Source organism: Megascapheus bottae, chromosome 5 (genome assembly GCF_031878675.1).
Source record: "Megascapheus bottae isolate mThoBot1 chromosome 5, mThoBot2.hap1, whole genome shotgun sequence".
NCBI classification, from domain to species: domain Eukaryota; kingdom Metazoa; phylum Chordata; class Mammalia; order Rodentia; family Geomyidae; genus Megascapheus; species Megascapheus bottae.
In genome coordinates this window covers 23,090,729-23,113,433 of record NC_143513.1, presented here as the reverse complement: position 1 = coordinate 23,113,433, position 22,705 = coordinate 23,090,729, and the positions used below count along the sequence as shown (strand labels likewise).

The following is a 22,705-nucleotide window of genomic DNA, read 5'->3' as shown; positions in this document are numbered from 1 at the left end:
ATGCACACATTACATGGTTAGCTGTCTGAAGTTGTCCATTGGCACACATTTCTCTTCCTGAATATATATCTATATCTACATCTACATATATATATATATATATATATATATATATAGAGAGAGAGAGAGAGAGAGAGAGAGAGAGCTTCACACATGGAAAGTCCTCAAGCCTGCTTTAGTTGCCTGCCACTTTCATTCTTTAGATTTATCATGGCAAATGAATCACGAAGTTCCATTGGCATCATGGGTGGTAACCTGGGTCACATTTTCCCTTGCCTAATTCTCTCTCTTACCAAGCTTGTCTAAGATGTCAGGCAATGTATTAATTTTCCATAGCTGTCACAACAAATCACTCTAAGTCTGGTGACTTACACATGCCAATTTATTCTCTTACAGCTCTGGAGGTCAGAAGTACAATGTAGGTCTGATGGAGCTAAAAATCAAAGTGTGAGTGGGACTCTGTTCCTTCCAGAAAATTTAGGAGAACATGTCTTTGCTTTCCTTCAACTTTGAAAAACTGTTCATATTGTTTATTGTGTGGTTAGTCCTCCATCTTCAGCATCTCCTCTTCTGATTTGAGCCTGTGATCACCTTGGACTCACCTGGATAACCTCCCATCTGAAGGTCAGCTGATAGGAACCATAATTCCATCTGCAAACTTAACTTCCTTTGCTTTGTGCCCTAACATAGTCATAGGATCCTGGGATTAGAAATTTCCCATCTCTTGAGATGAGAACATTCTTCTGACTACCAGAGACAGGTAGAAAGGAAAGATAGTTTTAACTCAGTCACATCCCTATGCTTTTCAATTTATTTCTATTTTTTAAAATTGTTTTCCCTCTTCATACCCATAGTTTAGCTTGAACTCAGAGCCTGAGCTTGTCCCTTAGCTTTTTAAAAAAATTTTTGAGCCATATCTTCACTTCTGTTTTTTTTATTGATTGATTTGAGATAAGAGTCTCAGATTTCTCACTGTAAGCTAGCTTCAAACTGCAGTCTTCATATCCCGGCCTCCTGAGTGGCTAGGATTACAGGTGTCAGCCACTGGTATCTGGCCACATTCGAAATTTTTAGCAAAACATTGAGCCTTCTAGAACATGCTGACTGGTTTATTCATGGAAGTAGTGAACACAATAGAGAATACCACACCCTCCAGACATGGGAAACAGCATGCTTTTATTTGCTGAGCCCCATCTCCTTTCTAGTAGCTATAGGGAGCTGTAAGCCCAGAAATTCCCACAAACAAATGCAAAATCATTTTGTAAAAAGGCCTTAATCATTTAGTCTAAGAATTTCTCTCTCTCATAACGTTAAGAAGTACAGCAAAGATTCCTCATAGCAGCAATCTCATATATCTTAATACTCTTTGCTTTCACATAGCAATTTCTGGAGTACTTTTTCATTCTGTCACTTGACTTCCATGAAAACTGCTGGGGGAAGGGCAGAGAGTACAGTCACTCCCATTTGCAGTTAGGAACCTGAAATTCATAAAGGATATGTCCAAGATCATTAAGTTGAGACTTGGGTGCTGTCTTCTGACACCAAAGCCTATACTCTCTCCATGTCAGAATATTGTCCCCAAGCCACTTTCCTTGATTCAATCTGTAGGAGTACCTGGACAGGATCCTTGCTTGCCATGAAATCATTATCATCTTCTTCACCATTATCATCACCTTCTCCATGAATATCCTCTAAGTTATTCTGTTGCTGAATTGAAGGTCTGGCTGATCCCCCTACGAATGTCCAGTAAAACAGAGAGTCAAGAGATGTTGTCAGGAGCTGGTAGCTCATGCCTAGAATTCTAGTTACTCAGGGAGCTGAGATCTGAGTGTCTCAATTTGAAATCAGCCTAGGCAGAAAAGTCCATGAGACTCTTACTCCAACTAACCAGCATAAAGCCAAAGTAGAGTTCTGGCTCAAGTGGTAGAGTACCAGCCTCAAGCAAAAAAGCTAAGAGACAGCTCCCAGGGCTCTGAGTTCAAACCTCAATACTGTCTATATTCATTCCCCTCCAAGAGAAAAAAAGGAGTCAAAATGTTGAGACATAGAAGATTGTTAGATAAGCTGGCTCAACAACAAGAAGGAAAACTATGCCCCAAACCTTTCTTGCTGGAGAGTTGGGGGTGGAGGGAGGCACGATGGGGTAGTTTATGTAAGTGGTTCAGGAGGCCAGTAGGTATCTTCCTGAAGCAAGAGAACTGATGAACAAGCACATCCTGTCCTTTTCATTTAGGTATGAGATGGTTTTCCCTTTCGGAAACTTTTCCAAATTAAGTTCATTATTCATTTGAGTTATTCCCTGCTACAAATTAGCTACAAATTACACAATGAACAGGTAAGAGGTGAGGGTAGCTGCCCCTCTTATTGGCCTTGAGCCTCAATTTCCCAGGTAATGAGGCTAAAGCAGCCTCCTCAGCTTCAACCCCCAAGAATAAACAAAACCATCCCCAATGCTTGCTTTCAGTTCATTTGCAGAAATCTTCAAAAGTCAATAATCACCTTGGACTCTGTCTATGAGAGAAAGCCATGGAGATGGTCTAGCCTTACTGTCTGATCTGAGCTATGAACATGTCAAGAAATCCACCACGGTGACCTCTGCCATTGTGTATAATCACCTGTTCTCCTGAGTGACAGCCAAATGGCTAAGGAAAGTCAGCGGGATCTCAACTTCATGCGCCCCGCACATGCCTCTGTACTGATAAACCAACCCCCCAAAACTCAAGGACTTAAAACAATAGCCACTTTTGCTTCTGCCAGTTCTGGGATTGAACTCAGGGCCTGGGCACTGTCCTTGAGTTTTATCGGGGCTAGCACTCTATCCTTGAGCCACAGCACCACCTCTGGCTTTTTCTGTGGATGTGGTAATAAGAATTGAACCCAGGGCTTTGTGCATGCTAGGCAAGCACTCTACTACTAGGCCACATCCCTGGCCCCAGTAACCATTTTATATACAACTCATTCTGAGATCTGAGCTATATACAGCGAGGTCATCTATTGGCTCACAGGACAATTGGGACTAAAAACTGGTTTGACATTATTATAAGAATGGTTATTGCTGGGGCTGGGAATTTGGCCTAGTGGTTAAAGTGCTTGCCTAGCATGCATGAAGACCCGGGTTCGATTCCTCGGTACCACATACATAGAAAAAAGCCAGAAGTGGTGCTGAGGCTCAAGTGGTAGAGCTCTAGCCTTGAGAAAGTCCAAGGACAGTGCTCAGGCCCTGAGCTCAAGCCCAGGACTGGCAAAAAAAAAAAACAAAAGAATGGTTATTGCTGATGTTTGTTTGTTCTTGCTGTGCTGATGATTGACTTCGGGATTTCACACTGTCATTAGCTGGGTACTGGTGGCTCATAGCTATAATCCTAGCTACTCAGGAGGTTGAGATCTGAGGATCATAATTCAAAGCCAAACCAAACAGTCAAGCCCATGAGACTCATCTCCAATTAACCAGCAAAAATGCACAAGTGGAGGTGTAGCTCAAATGAAATAGCACCAGCTGTAGCAAACAAAAAACAAAAACAAAAACAAAAAACTAAGGGACAGCACCCAGGCTCTGAGTTTAGTCCAAAACCAACACACACACACACACACACACACACACACACACACACACACACACAAACACACACACAACTACACCTGAGCTACAATCTCAACTACAATCCCAGGAGTTTTAACCTTACATCCTACCTGAAAGCATTCATGCTCTCAAGGGGTTTGTGGAACATACTTTGGACTTTTGAATGTGAGGTTTTTGGTGGTGGTGGTGGCGGCAGCTGTAGGCCTTGAGCTCAGGGTCTGGGCACTGTTACTGAGTTTGTTTTGTCATGGTTAGTACTCTACCACTTTGAGTCAAAGTGTCACCTCTGGTTTTCTGGTGGTTAATTGGAGATAAAACTTTTACAGATGTTCCTGTCTGGAGCAGATCAGATCTCAGCCTCCTGAGTAGCTAGGATCATAGGCATAAGCCACTGATACCCCGTTATGGAACACACATTCATAACCACTGTGCTACCCATTTCTGGTTCTCCACTTTCAAACTGAACCTCGGCTTGTCTGAGAGGACATAAACGAAGAAAATGTTAAATCCCAAAAGTGCTAGGGAATTTTTTTTTGCCAGTCTTGGGCTTAAGCTCAGGGCCTGAGCACTATCCCTGGATTTTTCTCAAGGATAGAACTCTATCACCTGAGCCTCAGCACCACTTCTGGCTTTTTCTAAGTATGTGGTACCAAGGAATTGAACCCGGGTCTTCATGCATGCTAGGCAAGCACTCTACCTAGGCCAAACTCCCAGCCCCAAGGGAACTTTTATATATGTCAAGTGACAATCTGAAGGAAGCCAGTGGCCAGCCTATTGTGAGGGGCTGTGGATTCAATTTCCAGTCTGGAGCTATTTGTTCTTTTCTTGGTGCTTTGATTTGTAGATTCCGGAAAGATGCTACATTCAAAGCCAAGTTCCTAAAATGTTTTGTTTTTGTTGTTTAACAGAATTTAAATTTTTCACCATGCAGCTGGAGCTTTGCCCCACATTTTCTCTTCCAGGACATGTACCATATTTCCAAAATGTTTTTCAGAAGCATCACCCTTCTATTTGTTAAAGGGAGGAGGGTCTGATTCATGCAGCTCTTATTAAAACCCACGGCAGTCACACTGCTTTGAAAATTTAGTGGTTAGCTAATATAAAAGTCATAAAAAAGTTTGGGGTTCTGGGGACTTCTATAAACAATGAATTTTAGGTTCCCTGAGATGCAATTTCTGAGCAATTTCTTTGATCTCTGGCTGCCCTGGTAAATCATTTATTGGGGGAGCCTTTTTAAACAGGATCCTCTCAACTCTCCCACAAGATGTATAAAATAATGTTCTCTGCCCACAGCCTCCAACTCCCTGTTCTTACTGTATCCACTGATTACAAACTTATGGAGATGCTAGTAGTTTTTTCAATCAGTTCCTTTTATTCTCAGAAATTTGCAGAAAAGATCCCAATGTTATATCACGTTGATGCAAACTACATTACCTCCAGGTTCCAAAATTGGATGTGGATAGCAAGACCATTTCAGTAGCATTTCCATTTGCAAAAGACTAAGATAGTTATAACTATTAAAGTTACAAGTTTTACTAGGTCAGCCTCCAAGACAACCAGGTTAGCCATTTTCTTAGTATATCTTTTTCTTTTCCTCCCTGTTTCCCTGTCTCACTCATTTAGAGGGCACACTTACCAATTCTGTTTATCATGACTTAGGAACTTAAAATAGAGAGGAGAGGAGTCATCAGAAGTCCACCGCTGATACTCTGTCAGTCTTCTCTGCATGTGAAGATTTCAGAGAATTCAAAAGTAATTTCACAGAACTCAAAAGGTTTGAGGAGCTGGGCATCAGTGACTCATGCCTGTAATTCTAGCTACTCAGGAGGCTGTGATCTGAGGATTGCGGTACAAAGCCAGTTGGGGCACAAAAGTTCGTGAGACTCATCTCCAATTAACCCCCAGAAAACCAAAAGTGGCGCTGTGGCTCAAGTGGTAGAGAGATAGCCTTGAACCAAAGAGCTCAGGGACAGCAGACAGGCCCAGAGTTCAAGCCCCAGGATAGACCGAAAAAAAAAAAAAAGGAACTTCTGGCTTATTAAAGGTAAGGGCCACATCACTTACCAAGTGACTAACAATGCGGAAAGGGAGGCTTGTTGGGAAGAAGTCCTAGAGAAGGTTTAGACACAGCTCATAGGTGAGTCTCCATGACTGCTACCATGATCATGAGGAAAATCCCAGCTCTGTGATTAAGAAAATGTTGATAAAGCTGCCCAGAATTACTTTCATGACTAATTTAAGGAGCAATTAATATCTTCAGATTAGGGAAGAAAATCTATCCCTAAACTTGTAAATCCTGAAATAAAAACCCTTCCTAAGCGAGACAATAAGTCATAAAGAAAACAAGGATAGATTTAATTATATAAAAAAATTGGGCTATAATCTTAGCTATTCCAGAAGCTGAGATCAGACCATTGTAGTTCACAGCCAAATTGGACTCCATTTCCAAAATTACAGCAAAAAGTAAGATTGGAGGCATGGATCAAGTGGTAGAGCATTAGCTGTGAGCAAGAACTCTGAGTGTGGGGCCGGGAGTTTGGCCTAGTGGTTAAAGTGCTTGCCTAGCATGCATGAAGACCAGGGTTCAATTCCTCAGTACCACATACATAGAAAAAAGCCGGAAGTGGTGCTGAGGCTCAAGTGGTAGAGCTCTAGCCTTGAGAAGGTCCAAGGACAGTGCCCAGGCCCTGAGCTCAGGCCCAGGACTGGCAAAAAAAAAGAACTCTGAGTGTACTCAAGGCTGTGAATTCAATTCCTAGTACCAGCGTACAACTGTAAAAATAAGATGGAGCTAGGAATATTGCTCGGTGGTAGAATGAATGCCTAGAATACTCAAGTCTGTGGGTTGAATCCCCAGCACCACTAATTTAAATAATTTCTGCACAAAAAGCTATTTAAACTAACTTGGAAGGCAAATGACTAATTCAGGAAAATGGTTACTACATAAGAGAAAGAACTAATTAAAATTGGTACGCATTTTAAAAATGCTTACTAATCAGTGGGTAGGAAGATAGACAAAGCAGCTAAAACCAACAGTTACTGGAAAATTAATGCAATGGCAAAGAAACATGCAGACTTAAAAATAAATACAAGCAGAAGCAAATATGGAATACTGCTATTTGCTGAATGTTTGAATTACCAAAATTCATATGTTGAATCTCTAACCTTCAAGGGTATTTGGGCATCGAACCTTGAGGTGACATGAGGTAAAGGATGGGACGCCACATCAGAGTGTGTGCATCCCTCTCTGCATTCTCCTCATACCATGAAAGCACACCTGGAGGAGGGAGTCCCTGAAAACCAGGAAATGGGTTCTCACTAGAGCCCGATGGTACTAGCAACCTGATCTTGCCTTTAGGCTCTAGAATCATAAGAAAATAAATTCCTATTTTTTAAGCCAGATGGTCTATGATAACATTTTTATAGCAGCCTTAGCAGACTACACATTTTCATCTCTTAGACTCCAAACTATTTAAAGTGTTTGATGACATCCGATGTTGACAAATGTGAGATCAGATAAATGTCTTCCCAGTCACTGATGGCAGTTATTTCAGTAATCCACATAGCAATGTAACAGTCTCTAGAATATAATATATACTGTAAAGTATAAATATAAAAGATATATGAAGTATTTTAAAATTGCCAGGCAGTGGTGGCACGTGCCTGTAATGCTACTACTTAGGAGACAGATCTGATGATTGTGGTTCAAAGCCAGTCCAGGCAGAAAAGTCCCCTTTATCTCCAATTAACTATCAAAAAAGCCAGAAGTGGAGCTATGTTCTCTCTCTCTCTCTCATAAATTTTATAGTTGTTTGACTCATAGTTCCCACCTCCAACAATTTATACTATGCACCTATTTACATTCATACCTACCAGTATATGTTTAAGATGATTAGACCAAAAACTGAAAAAGAAAATGTACATCAGTAAGAAGCTAGGAATTAGTTTGCCCTTCGTGGGCTCCTCTCTAGTCTAGATCAAAAACAGTGACAGGATGACTATATAGATACTTTCTGCGTGATTCTTTAAGTTGATCTGTTTATTTGATTTTTTTTTTGCAATAAGCCAGTGCTGGTAACTCAAACCTGTGATCATAGCTACTCAGGAGGCTGAGATCTGAAGATTGAGGTTAGGAGACAACCTGGGCCAAAAAGACTATGAGACTTAATCTCCAATTCACCACCACCACCACCAACAAAAGCTGAAAGTATAGTTCTGAGTTTTCAAGTGATAGCATGCCAGCCTTGCACAAAAATCCAGGTGAGGGCACAAGGTCCTGATTTCAAGCCCCATCACTAGTGCAAAGAAGAAAAATGACAACAGGAGGAGGAGGGGAAGGAGGAAGAGAGAGAGAGAGAGAGAGAGAGAGAGAGAGAGAGAGAGAGAGAGAGAGAGAGAGAGAGAGAGAGAGAGAGAGAGAGAGAGATGGAAAGAGATGGAGAAGGAAGAAGGAAGAAGACTCCACCACTTATAGACTGTCACTTCAGGCAAATCACTTGGCTTCTTGGTGCCTTGATTTCCTAGTCTGGAAAATGGAACTAATAGGGATGACATTTAAATAGGATATTTCTATTCCTGTATTAAGATAATACATGAAAAAGTTTCTGAAATAATACACATTCCATTGCAGTCATGATAGCTGTCATCTTTATTACTGCTATTCTTTTTTGTTGTTGTTGTGCTATACTAGGGCTGGAATTCAGGGAGAACCTCTCAATCCTTGCTTAGTTAGATGGTTCTCTACCACTTGAGCAATACCTCCACTTCTGGCTTGTTGAATTGGTTAATTGAATTGGCTAATTGGAGGAAGAATCTTTAAGATTTGTCTGCCTGTGTGGCTTGCTTCTATCCTTGATCCTCAGCTATCAGCCTCCTGAGTAACTAGTGTTAGAGGCATGAACCACCAGCATCGCACTATTACTATTGTATGTTAGATATTATAAAATGGATCCTACCCCTCCTCTAATTCATATGTTGAAGTCCTAACCTCTAGTTCCTCAGAATAGGACTATATTGCAGATGCAGGTTCTTTTTTTTTTCCTTTTCTTTTTGCCAGTCCTAGGGCTTGAACTCAGGGCCTGGGCACTGTCCTTGAGCTTTCTCAAGGCAAGCACTCTACCACTTGAACCACAATATCACTTCTAGCTTTTTCTGTGTATGTGGTAACAAGCAATCAAACCCTGGGCTTCATGCATGCTTAGCAAGCACTCTATCACTAGGCCATACTCCCTGCCAGATATAGTTTCTTTTATAAGGTATTTTAATTAGATGAGAACACTGGGCCCTAATCCAATATGCCTGGCATCATTCTAAGAATAGGTTTGAAAGCCAGGTGCCAGTGGCTCACACCTGTAATTCTAGCTACTCAGCAAGTCGAGATCTGAAGATCATGGTTTGAAGCCAGCCCAAGTAGGAAAATCTATGAGACTCTTATCTACAATAAACTACTCAGAAAAAGCCAGAAATGATACTGTGGCTCAAGTGGTAGAGTGTTAGCCATGAGCACAAAGAGGCCTAGGAACAGCTCCCAGGCCCTCAGTTCAAGCCCCAGAACTGGTAAAAGATATCGAGAGGGGGGCGAAGGGAGGGAGAGAGGGAGGGAGGTAGTGTGGGAGGAAGGGAGGGAGGGAGAGAGAAAGGGGGCCAGGAGTTTGGCCTAGTGATAGAGTGCTTGCTTAGCATGCACGAAGACCCAGGTTTGATTCCTCGGTACCACATACATAGAAAAAAAGCCAGAAGTGGTGCTGAGGCTCAAGTGGTAGAGCTCTAGCCTTGAGAAAGTCCAAGAACAGTGATCAGACCCTGAGCTCAAGCCCAGGCCTGGCAAAAAAATAAAAAATTAAAAAATTATTTGAAATTGGATAGAGAAGGGGAGGGAAACAAGATGAGGGGTGGGGGTGGGGGGAAGGGAAATGGGGACCAAGACATGAGAAAGGGTATCAATGTATGTGAATTAATGCACCTTCTATCTGGCGAATATAATGTAACCCGTCTATTAATTACAATAAAAATATATGAAAAAAAGATAGAATGTAGAAAATACTGATAAGCATAACCTACATAAAAATGTTGTCACTCAAGTGGTAGAGTGCCAGCTTTGGGTGAAAAAAAGTCAAGGGATAGCCCTTGAATTCAGACTCCATTACTGGTAGGAAAAAAAAATCTCACTCTGCTAGAAATACAACAAATGAAATGGCTGAGGTGGAAGCTAAGAAGACAGTGAGAAAAATGAATGTGGACTGGGGAGCGTGGTAGAGACAGAAAGAAGATAGATGAGTAGACCTCATACATTTCAGGTATGGAAGGAGTCTGCAAAACAGAATTGTGGTTTACATGCAGGGAGGGGCAGATTAGTATAGCAAGGGATTAAAGCTAGGTCCAGGTTCAGTGGCTCAGGCTTGTAATCCTACTCAGAAGGCTGAGATCTAAGATTATGTTTTGAAATCATCCTGGACAGGAAAGTCCATGATATTCTTGTCTCCAATTAACCACCAAAAAGCCAGAAATGGAGCTGTGGCCCAAATGGTAGAACATCAGCCTTGAGAAAAAAAAAAAAACTTCAGTGACAGTGCCAAAGCCCTTAGTTCAAGCCCCCAATTTGGTGTGCATGCACAAACATACATGAACACACACAGGTAGAAGGTAGACACTTTCAGTAGTGGTGCCATTTGCTATTAGAGTAGATATTAAGGGGTGGAGGAGTGGGAGATTGTGGGGAATGGAATTCAGAACTATAAGACTTGGGACTGAGGTACCACACATCTGGTTGGTTCTACATCCAGATGAAAGTGTCAGGAAACATGTTTCTGTATAAGTTAGAGATTAGGAGAGATGGAGAGTGAGACAGGCATTGTGAGGCAGCCATGGGGTGGGCAGAGCTCAGAGAAAGGTGCCAAAGCAGAATGCCTAGCTGCATGAAGCCTTCATGAGCTCCAACATAAGAGTGTAAGAGGGGACTGAGAAAGAGCAATGGGAAGTGCCCATTATGGGAATGCACAGGAAATGAGAGGTAATAACCACCCCCAACTGCATTATTCACATGTGTACATGGTAATAAGTGTATCTGAGAATGAATGGTATAGATAGTTATAGACCCCAAGGCTTCCAGAGCTCTAAGCCCTTTTTAAAATTACATTTTACACATCAGTAAACTTGTAATTCAGGAACTGCTTTCTTAGAGTTATTTATATCGCTAGGTTGCAGAAGGATTTGTCAGGAAATAATATGAATGTTATTTATCTGACTGCTCAGCTTTATTGACTGCTACATTTCACATCCTTCAGTTCTTTTTGGCAAAGGAGTAAATAACACTGCTATTAACCTCTAACACTGGTATAAAAATAGACAGTTATTAAGGGGTAAATATTACTTTGACGATTATTGCCCCGGTCTGCTTTCTCTAGGAGAGGTAATAAATAAGGTCTCTTGTAGGGTCCACCGACTTCCCAATTTTGTGGAGGGAGCTGGCAGTTCTTGTGGCCTCGCCCATGATTGGGAGCCATCTGGAGCCCATAGGAAGTGTTCAGTGAGGTATTGTGTGTTTGGGGAGGAAATCAAGGCAGAATGGATGCCCAGCAGTAGCAGGTCAGAAGAGAATTAGAGCAGGCTGGGAACCCTACAAGGGGGGAGACTGTTGAGGCAGGTGGGCTTGGGAGAGGTGAGCTGGGGAAACCTGGGGTGTGAATGTCAGTTGCCCATGGAGCCCATCTTTGGCCGTAGAAGCTCAAAGTTTGACAATGATCATCCTTCAGTAATGAACAGGCTAATTGCAGCCGCCTCATTTTGGAGTTCAAAGCCTGAAAAGTTCTCTTAACATGCAGAAAGAGTCTTGGATTGCAAATCAAGCCCTTTCCACTCAAGTCTGACCTTCCTTTGTGTTAAGATCATGGTACTTACTTGCCTTTCGGTTCTCTTGAGCCATGCCTTTACATCCCCTAGAATGCTGTTCATTACACAGTTAGAGCTGATGGACGGATCCATCAAACCTGCGGGGACAATGTGGATGGTGCCCAGAGTAAAGTCTCTTATCATTGTTCTGGAAGTCCCAGCAAAGTAGGGAGGGCCCTACATACTCAAGCTGACTCCCAGCAGTAACCCAAACTAAGGTCTCTGTAGCCCTGAGCCTCCCAACTCTGCCAGGGCTGCTTGCTCGGCAGCCATCATGGCTCCCTTTGTTTCCTCTCCAGGACTCAATGCTCTTGGCTCCAAAGATGATTTGGGGCCTTGCACTCAGTACTTTGATCACAAATATAAAAACATGTTTTATTTTTTCCTTTCTTAAAATTTTTTTTTCCTTTCTTGTAAAGCAGTTAAACTCAGATCTTATGATTAAGCATAGTTGGAATGTTTCCTGCAGATGAGAGGCTTTGTGACGTACAACAGACTAACTTCTGAAGGCCGCTTTTATGTGAATGCATTATAGGTAGCAACCTATTCTTTACTGAAAGTTTTACAAGTAGAAAAGTCCAGTATTCAATTTTCACACATTAGCAGTGTGAAAGTGGTGATGGGTCATGAGACATGTTTGCTTTTCTATATGGAAACTGCTGACATTGAATGTGGTATTGCCAGGTTTCTTTGTCTCCGTGAAGAATCTTCACAGGATGTGAACAATAGTGTGCCATCTGCATTCTACTTAGAAAGCATAAGATACTCATTCAAGAGAGTTATGCTCACAAAATAACATATATGCACATATATGCATATATATGGCTAATATAATGAGTGATGGTTGTCCTTAATGTACTATGTTATCTCTCATCTCTTTTGCTGTCCCTTGGTTATCTCATATTGTTACAGTATTTCACCTTGTTATCTGATATATTGTATATATGCTTATTTGGTTATTTGAAGTCAGATAGGGAAGGGAGGAAAACAAGATGAGTGAGGGGTGTGGGTGGAGGAGGGAAATGGGGACCAAAAACATGATAAAGAGTATCAATGTTTGTGAAGTAATGCACCTTCTATCTGGTGAATATAACGTAACCATTCTATTAATTACAATAAAAATATATGAAAAAAGAGTGGCCATATCACATATTAGGTGCATCTGGTATAGACACCAGCAGAGTGGTTTGGACACCTGGCCTCATTTAAAATTCCCTGGAATTTACTGTTTTATACTATGGCAAGTTGCTAGACACTGGCAGTAATTTCTCAAAAGACACTTAAAATGATTATGAGGGTCTTGTCGGCTATTAATAGGCAACACCACAAACAACAACAATATACAAAAATGCACACACATTTTGACCAAGGAAAGATAACTGTGTGCTTAAAAGTAGCATGACATGTAGACACACCATATTTTTGCATCTATCCCACACATGTGATGGCGAGAGAAGAAACAGTCATTGGAAAATGATGGGAAGAGAACACAGATGGGTACAGTGGAAGGGGAGGGTCTTTCTATGCACAGAACTCTCCTGAAGACGAGTCCCATCTCTACCTCACATACTCCCCCTGTACTGCCCAGTCACCTCAGGCCTGCTGGAGGGACACTTGGTCTTTGAAGGCATCTGAGAAGACCCTCCGTTCCTGCCCTATCACACTGATAGGGAGCTGAGCCCTTCCTGCCTAGCTGCTTCTGCTTGTCCCGGCTCCCACTGCTGTGGAGGCCATGGCTCCATGCCTCCTTACCATAAGCTCCTCCAGAGAAAGCCTCTCCTGACTCTATGTGCTCCTTCTCCTCTCAGGCCTTCTGATAGTTAGCTAATATTTTACATAAGACACACTATTAAGGAATCCTTTTTCATAAAGCAGCTGTTATGTATTTATTCTTTGGCCTAGTGGGGATTGAACCCAGGACCTCACACCTAAGTGCTCCACCACTGAGCGACATCACCAGCTTAAAAAAATACAATTCTTTTGAGCGAAATTCTTGCTAAGTTGCCTTGAACTTGAAAGCCTACTACCTCAGCTTCCCAAATTGCTTAATTGTTTTTCATATATCTTTGTCATGGTTGTAAGACAACTCCGATGTCTTATCTAACATGACCTTGTCATGTGACTAAGTATACAATTCTAATATTTGAATTTCAAACTCAACTAGAATTCTTTCCTCTCTTGGTATGTCTTCAGATGTCCCTCTGTTAGTCCCTTCTTTATTCATTCTGCCAGGGATGGAATTCACTGGTCTGTTCATTTCCTTCCCATTAGATTTTATGTTCCCGAAGGAATAAAAAAATGTGTAATCATCTCAATGTCACATCCAAACAAGGTACACATAAATGTTTGCTGAATGCATGACGAGTATCCAGATGTGCAGGTGACTGCAGCTTGGGGGAGATAGGTGACATCTTGGATCCCTCCATTGTCAGGTGAGGAAGGCACAATTGCCGTCGTCCAGAATGATAGGTGTCAGAAAAACAACTGTCCCCAAGCTCCCAGCTGCTTCCCCTGTCTTCCTAACAAATGTCTCCTACCTCTGTCTGAGGGCACATGCTCCACTCTTTGTACCGCTACTTCCAGTGCTGCTTGGCTCCTACCCAGGTGCCTAGGCATTCCTTTGCAGAAGAAAAGAATAGACAAGATTTCAGCGAAATTGGGCAGAAAAGACATCCTACTAAACACTTGGTCTCTCCTCATGAATCTTCAAAGGAAGCACATGCACAGGAAGCACCTGAGTAAACCAAATAAACATGCATATGTTACACAATATTTGGGGCTGCAACCAAATAAATTATATGGCTCAAATTTCATCGGACTTGACTAGGCAGAATGGGGTTATCAGTGAATAGGGAGTCATTTTAAGGCAACATTGCAATTATAATCAAAAACTATTTTGTGCAAATTTGACTTAGAGGTAAAGTTAGTTCTTTGAATGGCATTAATAAAATGTATTTCTGGGAGAAGAGAAAGGGGAGATGGAATGGAAAAGGAGGTAGGAAAGGGAGTCAGAAAGGAAGAATGAAAGGGAGAAAGGAAGGGAGGAGGGAGGGAGGGAGGGAGAGAAGGAAGGAAGGAAGGGAGAAAGGAAGGAAGGAAGGAAGGATTTGAGATTAAGGACAAAGGAATTTGCTATTATTCTCAAGAAAACATTCTTGCCCAGTAGAAGTTGCCCAGTGAATTGCAAGAAAAAAAATAGAAAATACTCTGAGGCTGAAAACTGTACATGAAATGATGAGCTGATTGCTCTAAATAGCTGTTATAAAATATAACTCAATCTGCTGTTTCCCACAGAGAATATGTTTTTATTGGGTTGGAAGGGAGGATAGGACAGCGGGGTCACCCTAACCTTCTGGCTTAACTAATGGAATTCCAAAACTAGAAAAAAAATACAATTTTGCAATGGGAGAAAATGGAAACTCTGGGGATGGTGTTTTCCTTTACAGTGTCATTCTTTCATTTATCTGTTGATAGCTTTTAATTATAAAGGTATTAACTGTTGATAACTAATAAATGGTTAATAACTGTTTTTTCTCCACATCAAGTCTTTTTCTTTTTTCTTTCTCTCTTCATTTTTTTAGTTGATGCTGTAACACTGACACTAAACAAGGGTGAACTGTCATGTGTCTTTTATGTATGTCAATATAGGGCTTGAACTCATAGCCTGGGTACTATCCCTTAGCTTTTTCCACCCAAGGCTGGTGCTGTACCACTTGAACCATGCCTCTACTTGAAGCTATTTCGAGTTAATTGGAGATAAGAGTACCACTGACTTTATTTTTTAATTTAATTTAATTTTGCTTTCCTGTGGGGATAATGTACAGAGGGGTTATTGTTACATTCATCCAGCAGTGAGTACATTACTTCTTAAACATTGTTACCCCTTCCCTACCACTGACTTTCTTGCCCAGGCTGGCTTTGAACTGTGACCATCAGATCTCAGCCTCCTCAGCAGCAAGGATCACAGGCATGAACCATGCTTCCCATGCGTCTCTCCTTCATCATCAGAGGTGGTGTTGGGGACCGAGGTTCTTTAGGAAAGCCAGCACAGTAAAGAATGACAGTCATTGTCAAAGAAAAATCTACAGAGCCTGCTACTAGCTGCATTCCTATGAGGCAAGAACGCTTTATGAAGACGGAGTGCAGGGCACAGTAAGGCAAAGAACACAGCCAATGCCTCCTCGAGGGAGGATGCATTTACTGTTGTTATGGGAGAGATTGGAGTTCATCTTCCCCATCTCCCTGCTGACACCCTTCAAGTCCATTCTAAACAACATGTCTTGTCAAACCTGATGCTATAATGGTTCTTCTCACCCTTCGTGTCTTCCTGTTCCAACCCTGCATTACTGTCTCCTTCCTCCAACACCAGACTCAGCCTTGAACCATTTCTTTGTGTGTGTTGTGCCTCACTGGGCTGCTTTTAGCTTTTCAAAGGGTCTACTCTCCTGTGTCTCAGACTTCTCCTTCTGAAGCTCCTTATGTGGAGAATGTCTCTCTTCTTGACTGGCTGACTCCTATTACTTTACTTCTACATTTAAATGTAACTTCCTCAAGGGAACTTTTGTTCCTCTAACCTCGATATTAGAGCAGATGTGGTTCTTGTGTTGATATAAAAGGTTCACACATTGAAGGGTTAGTTCTCGGCTTATCTAATCACTGAGAGGTGATTGCATCATGAAAGGCTATCTTCATTAATCCGTCAATCCACTGATAAATGATACTGAATGGTTAGAGGAAGATCAAGAGATCCTTGAAGCATAATCTATACCCTGACCCCTTCCTGTCTGCCTTTCTACTTCCTGGCTGCTGTGAGGTGAGCAGCTTCCATCACGGTGAGCTCTTGTCATGGGATTGTTTTGCCTCACTTCAGTCCCAAATCAATGCAACCAAACAATCATGGACTGAAACATTTGAAAGCTTGAGCCAAAAGTCGTCCTCTCCCTTTAAACGCTATGTCTCAGTTATTTGTCGCAGTAATGAAAAAACTGACTAGTCCAAATGGCCTAGTTCTATTCATATGAATCACCCTAAACTTCTTTCTCTGCATTTATGTATTTCAAATTAATGGAGTCATAGATGAACTCAGAGCAATGGTTTATTTCATGTATATTTTGCTCACTAGATAATAAGCTTCATAGGGGCAAAGCCTATATGTCTCTTCTTTAACACTGTGAACTGAGCATCGCCCCTGCTAACTAATAGGAGCTCAGTAAATACTTGTTTTGTTATTATTGAATAACTGAGTAAAGTGGCATTTAATCTTAATGTTAATCTTCAACAGAAAGCTCTCCTATACAAAGAAGAGGTTCTTGTCCCTGAGCTTTGGGTATATTATCTTAGTATCATGTGCTCTGGAAAAAAAAAAACCAATTACCAAAAAATGTTTTAAAGTTGGTTGCTAATGGTTTATGCCTATAATCCTAGCCACTCATGAGGCTGAGATCTGAGGACTGCAGTTCAAAGCCAGCCTGGACAGGAAAGTCTATGGGACTCTTATTTCTAATTGACCATCACAAAGCTGGGAGTGCTTGGAAAATGTGGAAAATGAACTATAACTTGAGGGCAGAAATGGAAAGGGGAAATGAGGGAAGTGAAGAAAGAAGTAGTATTGTCCAAAAAAAGAAATGTGCTCATTATCTGACTTATCAAATGGTAACTCCTCTATTCAATACCTTAATAGTAACAATAAAATTACACTTTTTTTCCAGTCCCAGGGCCTGAACTCAGGGCCTGTGCACTGTCCTTGACATTTTGCTCCAGGCTAGTGCTCTCTCACTTAGCCATAGTGCCACTTCTGGCTTTTTCTGTGTATGTGGTACCATGGAATTGAACCCAGGGCTTTGTGCATGCTAGGCAAGCATGATACCACTAGGCTATGCTCCCAGCCCCTAAAATTACACTCAAAAAAAAAAAAAAAAGCAGTGGCAGTGTACCTATGGCTACAGTGGTAGAGTGCTAGGCTTGAGCAAAAAAAGCTCAGGGAAAGCATCCAGGTCCCGAGTTCAAGCCCCAGAACTAGCACAATATCTATATCTATGGCTACAGTGGTTGAGTGCTAGTCTTGAGCAGAAAAGAACTCAAGACCTGGATGCTGTTCCTGACCAAGCCCCAAAACAAGTACAATATCTATATCTATATCTATATCTATTATAGATATCTATCTGCCTATCTATACATTTGTATATATAACACAAAGGATACAGGGGGCTTTAGAAATCATCTTAAAAATATAGCTTTCTGGAGAAAAGTATGAAGAAGGGTTGGAGTGGAGAAATTCTATGTGCAAAATATCTGTGTCTAGAAGGATCTGAATCCTCAGTAGTTCCAGGATGGGGTCAGGTGAAGGAGTGGATGGGACAGGAACTCTGACCTGCAACCAAGGTGGACCTTGTATTTCAGCACAGCAAGTCTGTCCTCCAGGTTAGCTGAGACAAAGCCCAGAGCCACACTTGCAAAATGGGGAAGAGGGAGAGTTTTCTCATGCCGTTCCTGGGAGATAAGACAGGAAAAAATATGAATCATTATGATAACCTGACTTTAAAAAGAGAATGGGAAGGGAAGGAAGAAAGGGGTGGAAGGAAGGAAGGAAGGAAGGAAGGAAGGAAGGAAGGAAGGAAGGAAGGAAGGAAGGGAAGGAAGATAGGCAGGCAGGCAGACAGGCAAGCCAGCTTGGTTCAAGTGGCTCATGACTGTAATTCTACCTACTCATTGAGATATGAAGATCATGATTCAAAACCACCTGGGCAGGAGAGTCTATGAGACTCTTATCACCAATTAAGCCTCCTTTAAAAAAAAAGCCAAAAGTGGAGCTATGGTTCAATTGGTAGAGCACTAGCCCTGAGCAAAGAAGCGCAAGTGCCCAGCTCTGAGACCAAGTCCCAGAACTAGCACCAAAAAAGAAAGGAAGGAAGGAAGGAAGGAGAGAGAAGGGGAGAGAGAAAGAGAGAGCAAATAAAAAAACTATAACTTATACTGATTTACTTCACTAAAAGGCCAGTGATAGCATAAATGTTAAGAGGCCATTTGTTTTTCCATATCACAAAATGTGAACACTAAATTTGCTATCTGAATGCTTTATTGTACTTTAAAATTCTGAATTCTTTAGGCTGTTCTTTTCTGCTCTAAAACGGCTATTTTACAGGCTCACATTAGAATATTTTATAACTCTTTTATACCTCCTGAACATCTGTGAACTAGAAAGAATGTAGTATATTACAGAAACAATCCATTTAAAGAAAAACAATTAAAATGAAAACTACTTCCATTTCTGTGGCATAAAAAACTCTAATTCTCTCCCCTTTGCAATTTTATTACCACCCTGACATGATATAGTCACAGCTTCACTTACACACAATGTTAATTTCACTCATATTCTACTTAATCTTCAAAACATTGCAGAATAACATTTTTCTTTGGTAATTTATCATTTACTACGATAAGGCAATATGTTTAGAAGATGTTAGGATTTTTTTTAAGTTTGCATTTATCTCAATCCTGAAATGTGCTCTGAATACTATTAAAATATATCATTTATACACTTCCACATTTAACTATATTAACTATACCTTAAGTAGACATTTATTAAGAGCAGCATTATTTATTTCCCATTCATGACTTTTGAAATCTGTGGAGTCAGCTCTATGGAAATGAGCAATTTTTGCCAGCCTTACACTGTGTAATAGGTTAAACTGAGCAGAAACCCCAGAGCTCCATTGTAGTGGGGTACACAATAGCAAATCTTTTCTAGGATTCCCTATGTAAGACTTATCATCTTATAGTTGGTCAGGCTGTTCTCAGCTCTAGACAAATTTGTGACAGCTCTCAATCATTCATCATTTATCAACTATCTCCTATATAGAGAGATTAAAAGACAAACATATCTTACTTTAAAATCCTTCTTCTTTTGAGGTTAATAATGAAAGCAGAAATTTCTGCTTCATTTTTGCTTCAATCAAATACAATAAACAGACATGGATTGGGTAGGGGGAGGGAAAGTGGGGGAAAAACAATGGAAGGAGTAACAATGTTCAAAAAGTAATGTACCCACTACCTGATGAATGCAAGTGTAACCCTTCTGTACATCACTCAGCAATAAAATTTTTAAAAAGACATAGATGACCAAGTTAAGGCTAATTACAACAACAACTATGGTCTCCTCATGCTCTTTCTTATCCCCAATCCTGCTTTCCAAAGGCCCCAACTTTCAACCATGTTTTACTGCTTTTAACCCCATAGTTCTATTTTTAATTTTTAATGGTTATTGTAAAAATGATGTACAAAGGGATTGCAGTTACATAAGTCAGGGGATGAGTGTATTTCTTTTTGAACAGTGTTACCCCTTCCCTCATTTTATCCCAGTTTTTCCTTTCTGATCTTTCTCTCCCACCCCGCATGCACACACAAGTTGTACAATTCATTTTCAACACAGGGCTAGTGAGTATCACTGTTGCATTTGCTCCCCCTTTGTCCCACCATTTCTACGCTTCTCCCTTACTCTCCCCAAAATAGATAAACTTACATACAAGACAAAGGGAACAAATGACAAAAACAGCAAGAAAGGAGAGAAATAATAATAACAATACAAAATATATCTTGTTTCCATTTCTTGAAGTTCATTTTAATAAATATCATTTTATATAATCATATACATATAGCTATTGAGCCTTTGTGATCCTCTCCTAAGAATATCCTCCTTTGGTTTCACTGTGTGCATGTCTGGAGTCCATGGTTCTAAATAATACGTTTCTTCTATTTTTTTTTAAATTTTGCAGTTTTAGATAATGTTTATTGACTCTTAACCATGGAAGATATGGGTTATATTTTTATGATACCCTCCCACATCAAACATATATATAGACAGATACAAAGATAGATTTGTTATACTATTATATATATGGTATAACATCTCTTATGCTCATAAGCATGAATATATAAGTATCATGAACCTATTACAATAACATGCATATTGTTACACTGAAACAGTGATACACTAATGCACATGTAAGAACTTGCTAAGGAACAAATTAGAGTGGGTAAAGGGAGCAGGAAACAATATGAAGGGACCAGTAGGCAACAGAGAGGGAAAAATATCTACAAAGAAAACTAGCAGTAATCAGAAGGAGCAAAAGATGAAGGAATGAACATGAGAAGCTCCTGAGAGACTTCCACAATAACTCCTGAACTAAAATCTTCGTCTTGGATGAAATCGATGTTTTTTTAGTTTTAGAGAGAAAATGAAGATGCAAAAATTGTTCAAAGAGCTGGGAGTTTGGCCTAGTGGTAGAGTGCTTGCTTAGTATGCAGGAAGACCTAGCTTCGATTCCTCGGTAGAAAAAAGAAAAAGCCAGAAGTGGTGCTGTGGCTCAAGTGGTAGAGATCTAGCCTTGAAAAAGCCCAAGCACAGTGCTCAGGCCCTGAGTTCAAACCCCAGGACTGACACAAAAGAAATTGTTTAACTACAAATTAGAGGAGCTAAATGGATCTTGGATAATCACCTGATCTAGTCCTTCTTTTTTACCCACGAAGAAGCTGAGACCAAGTTAACTTGGCCAAGATTAGCACCATAATCTTTCCTAGTTCTTGGCAGCTGTCTTGTAGAAGGTTGGCTTTTGATGGCATGCCTAACCACATTGCACTTACATAGTCTCGCACACTGTACTGCTCAAGGGTACATGTAGTGAGGGAGGGAGAGAGAAATGGCAGTTCATTGTTTCTACTTGGGCCATTCCTTATTAGCCTGTCTTATGGAAAACTTCCCCATCCCTTCTATCTTATTGTTTTAATATGCAATGAAATATCAGAATGAATGTCTACAATGTGACAATTGGGAATCGAAGGAAATATCTCATATTAGGGTCCTACAAGACACAAATGTCAGTGGAATCTATTTCTTCACTTCAGGAGCCAGGCCCTTTTTCCCCAGACAGATGGTCCCCAGCGTAGCACAATGCCCCTCATGAGAGTGACGCATGCACAGGGCTGACCAGCACCTCATTAGCCTGAAGTTTATTGCCTTACTTATTGATGATTCCACTTCTTCTGCTAACTGGAAATCCACATTTCTAAGAACTAAGGAGTTATTATATGTGCTTAATATAGAGTTTTGAGAGCTGACAAAGAAACTGACACAGTTTCTAATTGAGAACAAATAAAGATATATCACTGGTTAGTATTCTTGTGATTTGGTTCCATGCCTCTTTGATAATTAGTAATGTCTAGTGGTCAGGGAAAAATGTACTCAAGTACATACCAAACAGCAAAATTCCTGCCCATAATCCTACTGAAGTATTACACCAGCCTTCTAAAATAGTATCACACTTGGTTGTCATCTGAAAGAATGAAGGCTTGGAATATTAGCTATGTTTCCCAAGGATGCAAAGAAATTCAGCTTCAAACCAAGGCACTTTCTGACTCTAGCACCCTCTCATATATTTCTACTAGAGGGAATCCAGTCAGATCGAAAAAATAATCAGGCCCAAGCAGGTGGCTTTGGGGTCAGAAGAAAGCCTTACTGATTCACTGTAGAGGCTGTCCTTGACAAGACCTGCACTGAGCTTTCCTTGGATATCTCTCTGTCCCCATCTATCACTATGCAATCCATACAGTGGTGTTTTAACAGACAGAGCCCTTACCTGTAATAATTTTCTTTGAACTCATATGCTATAAGAAATGCCAATAAACTAAGTTGAGGTAATTTCTCACCCACAGCACATGTATTTGTGCTGAAGGACTCCAGATCTTATGAACAACAGAACTCCCAGCAAACTCTGCACAGAGCAGCCATTACATGTGGAATGGATATTTGGAAAAGAAAACATTTGACCCTTCCATTGATTGAACTTTCTACAAAGTGCCCTTCAGGGAGACAAAGCTGGTTGCCAGGAAACAGAAATTCTTCTCTGGAATCAATTCTTGCCATTCTAAGTGACTCTGAGTATGTCACTGATTAGAATCTTGGCCCCTAACTTACGGTGTGTGGGAGGGTAGGTGGGGATAGTCTGTCTCTCTAGCTTCCTCAGTTGAGGTCAAAAGATTTAGAATGTATCTATAAAGTGTTATAGACACTTAAAGTGAGGCTTCTTCTAAATTGCACATTTTAATGAAGCTATTTTCAAATATCATGCCATTTAAAACTTACTGAGTGATAGCAATAGAATTAAAAAAAATATTCTCCATGTTGGTTCTGTATGAGCTCTCCCTTGTTAGATTGCTGTGATGAATTTTGAGGGATCCTAGAGG

At 40.7% G+C, this 22,705-nt stretch overlaps 1 long non-coding RNA gene across 1 annotated transcript; it reads right to left on the bottom strand.

Moving 5' to 3' along the window:
* Positions 1-1,024: 1,024 nt before the first annotated feature.
* Positions 1,025-22,283, bottom strand: LOC150063117 (uncharacterized). Its single transcript, XR_016535400.1, has 4 exons — positions 22,099-22,283; positions 17,838-17,956; positions 14,005-14,085; positions 1,025-1,733 (listed from the first exon to the last, which is right to left on the bottom strand). It is a non-coding gene; the product is annotated as an uncharacterized LOC150063117 (long non-coding RNA).
* Positions 22,284-22,705: the final 422 nt, after the last annotated feature.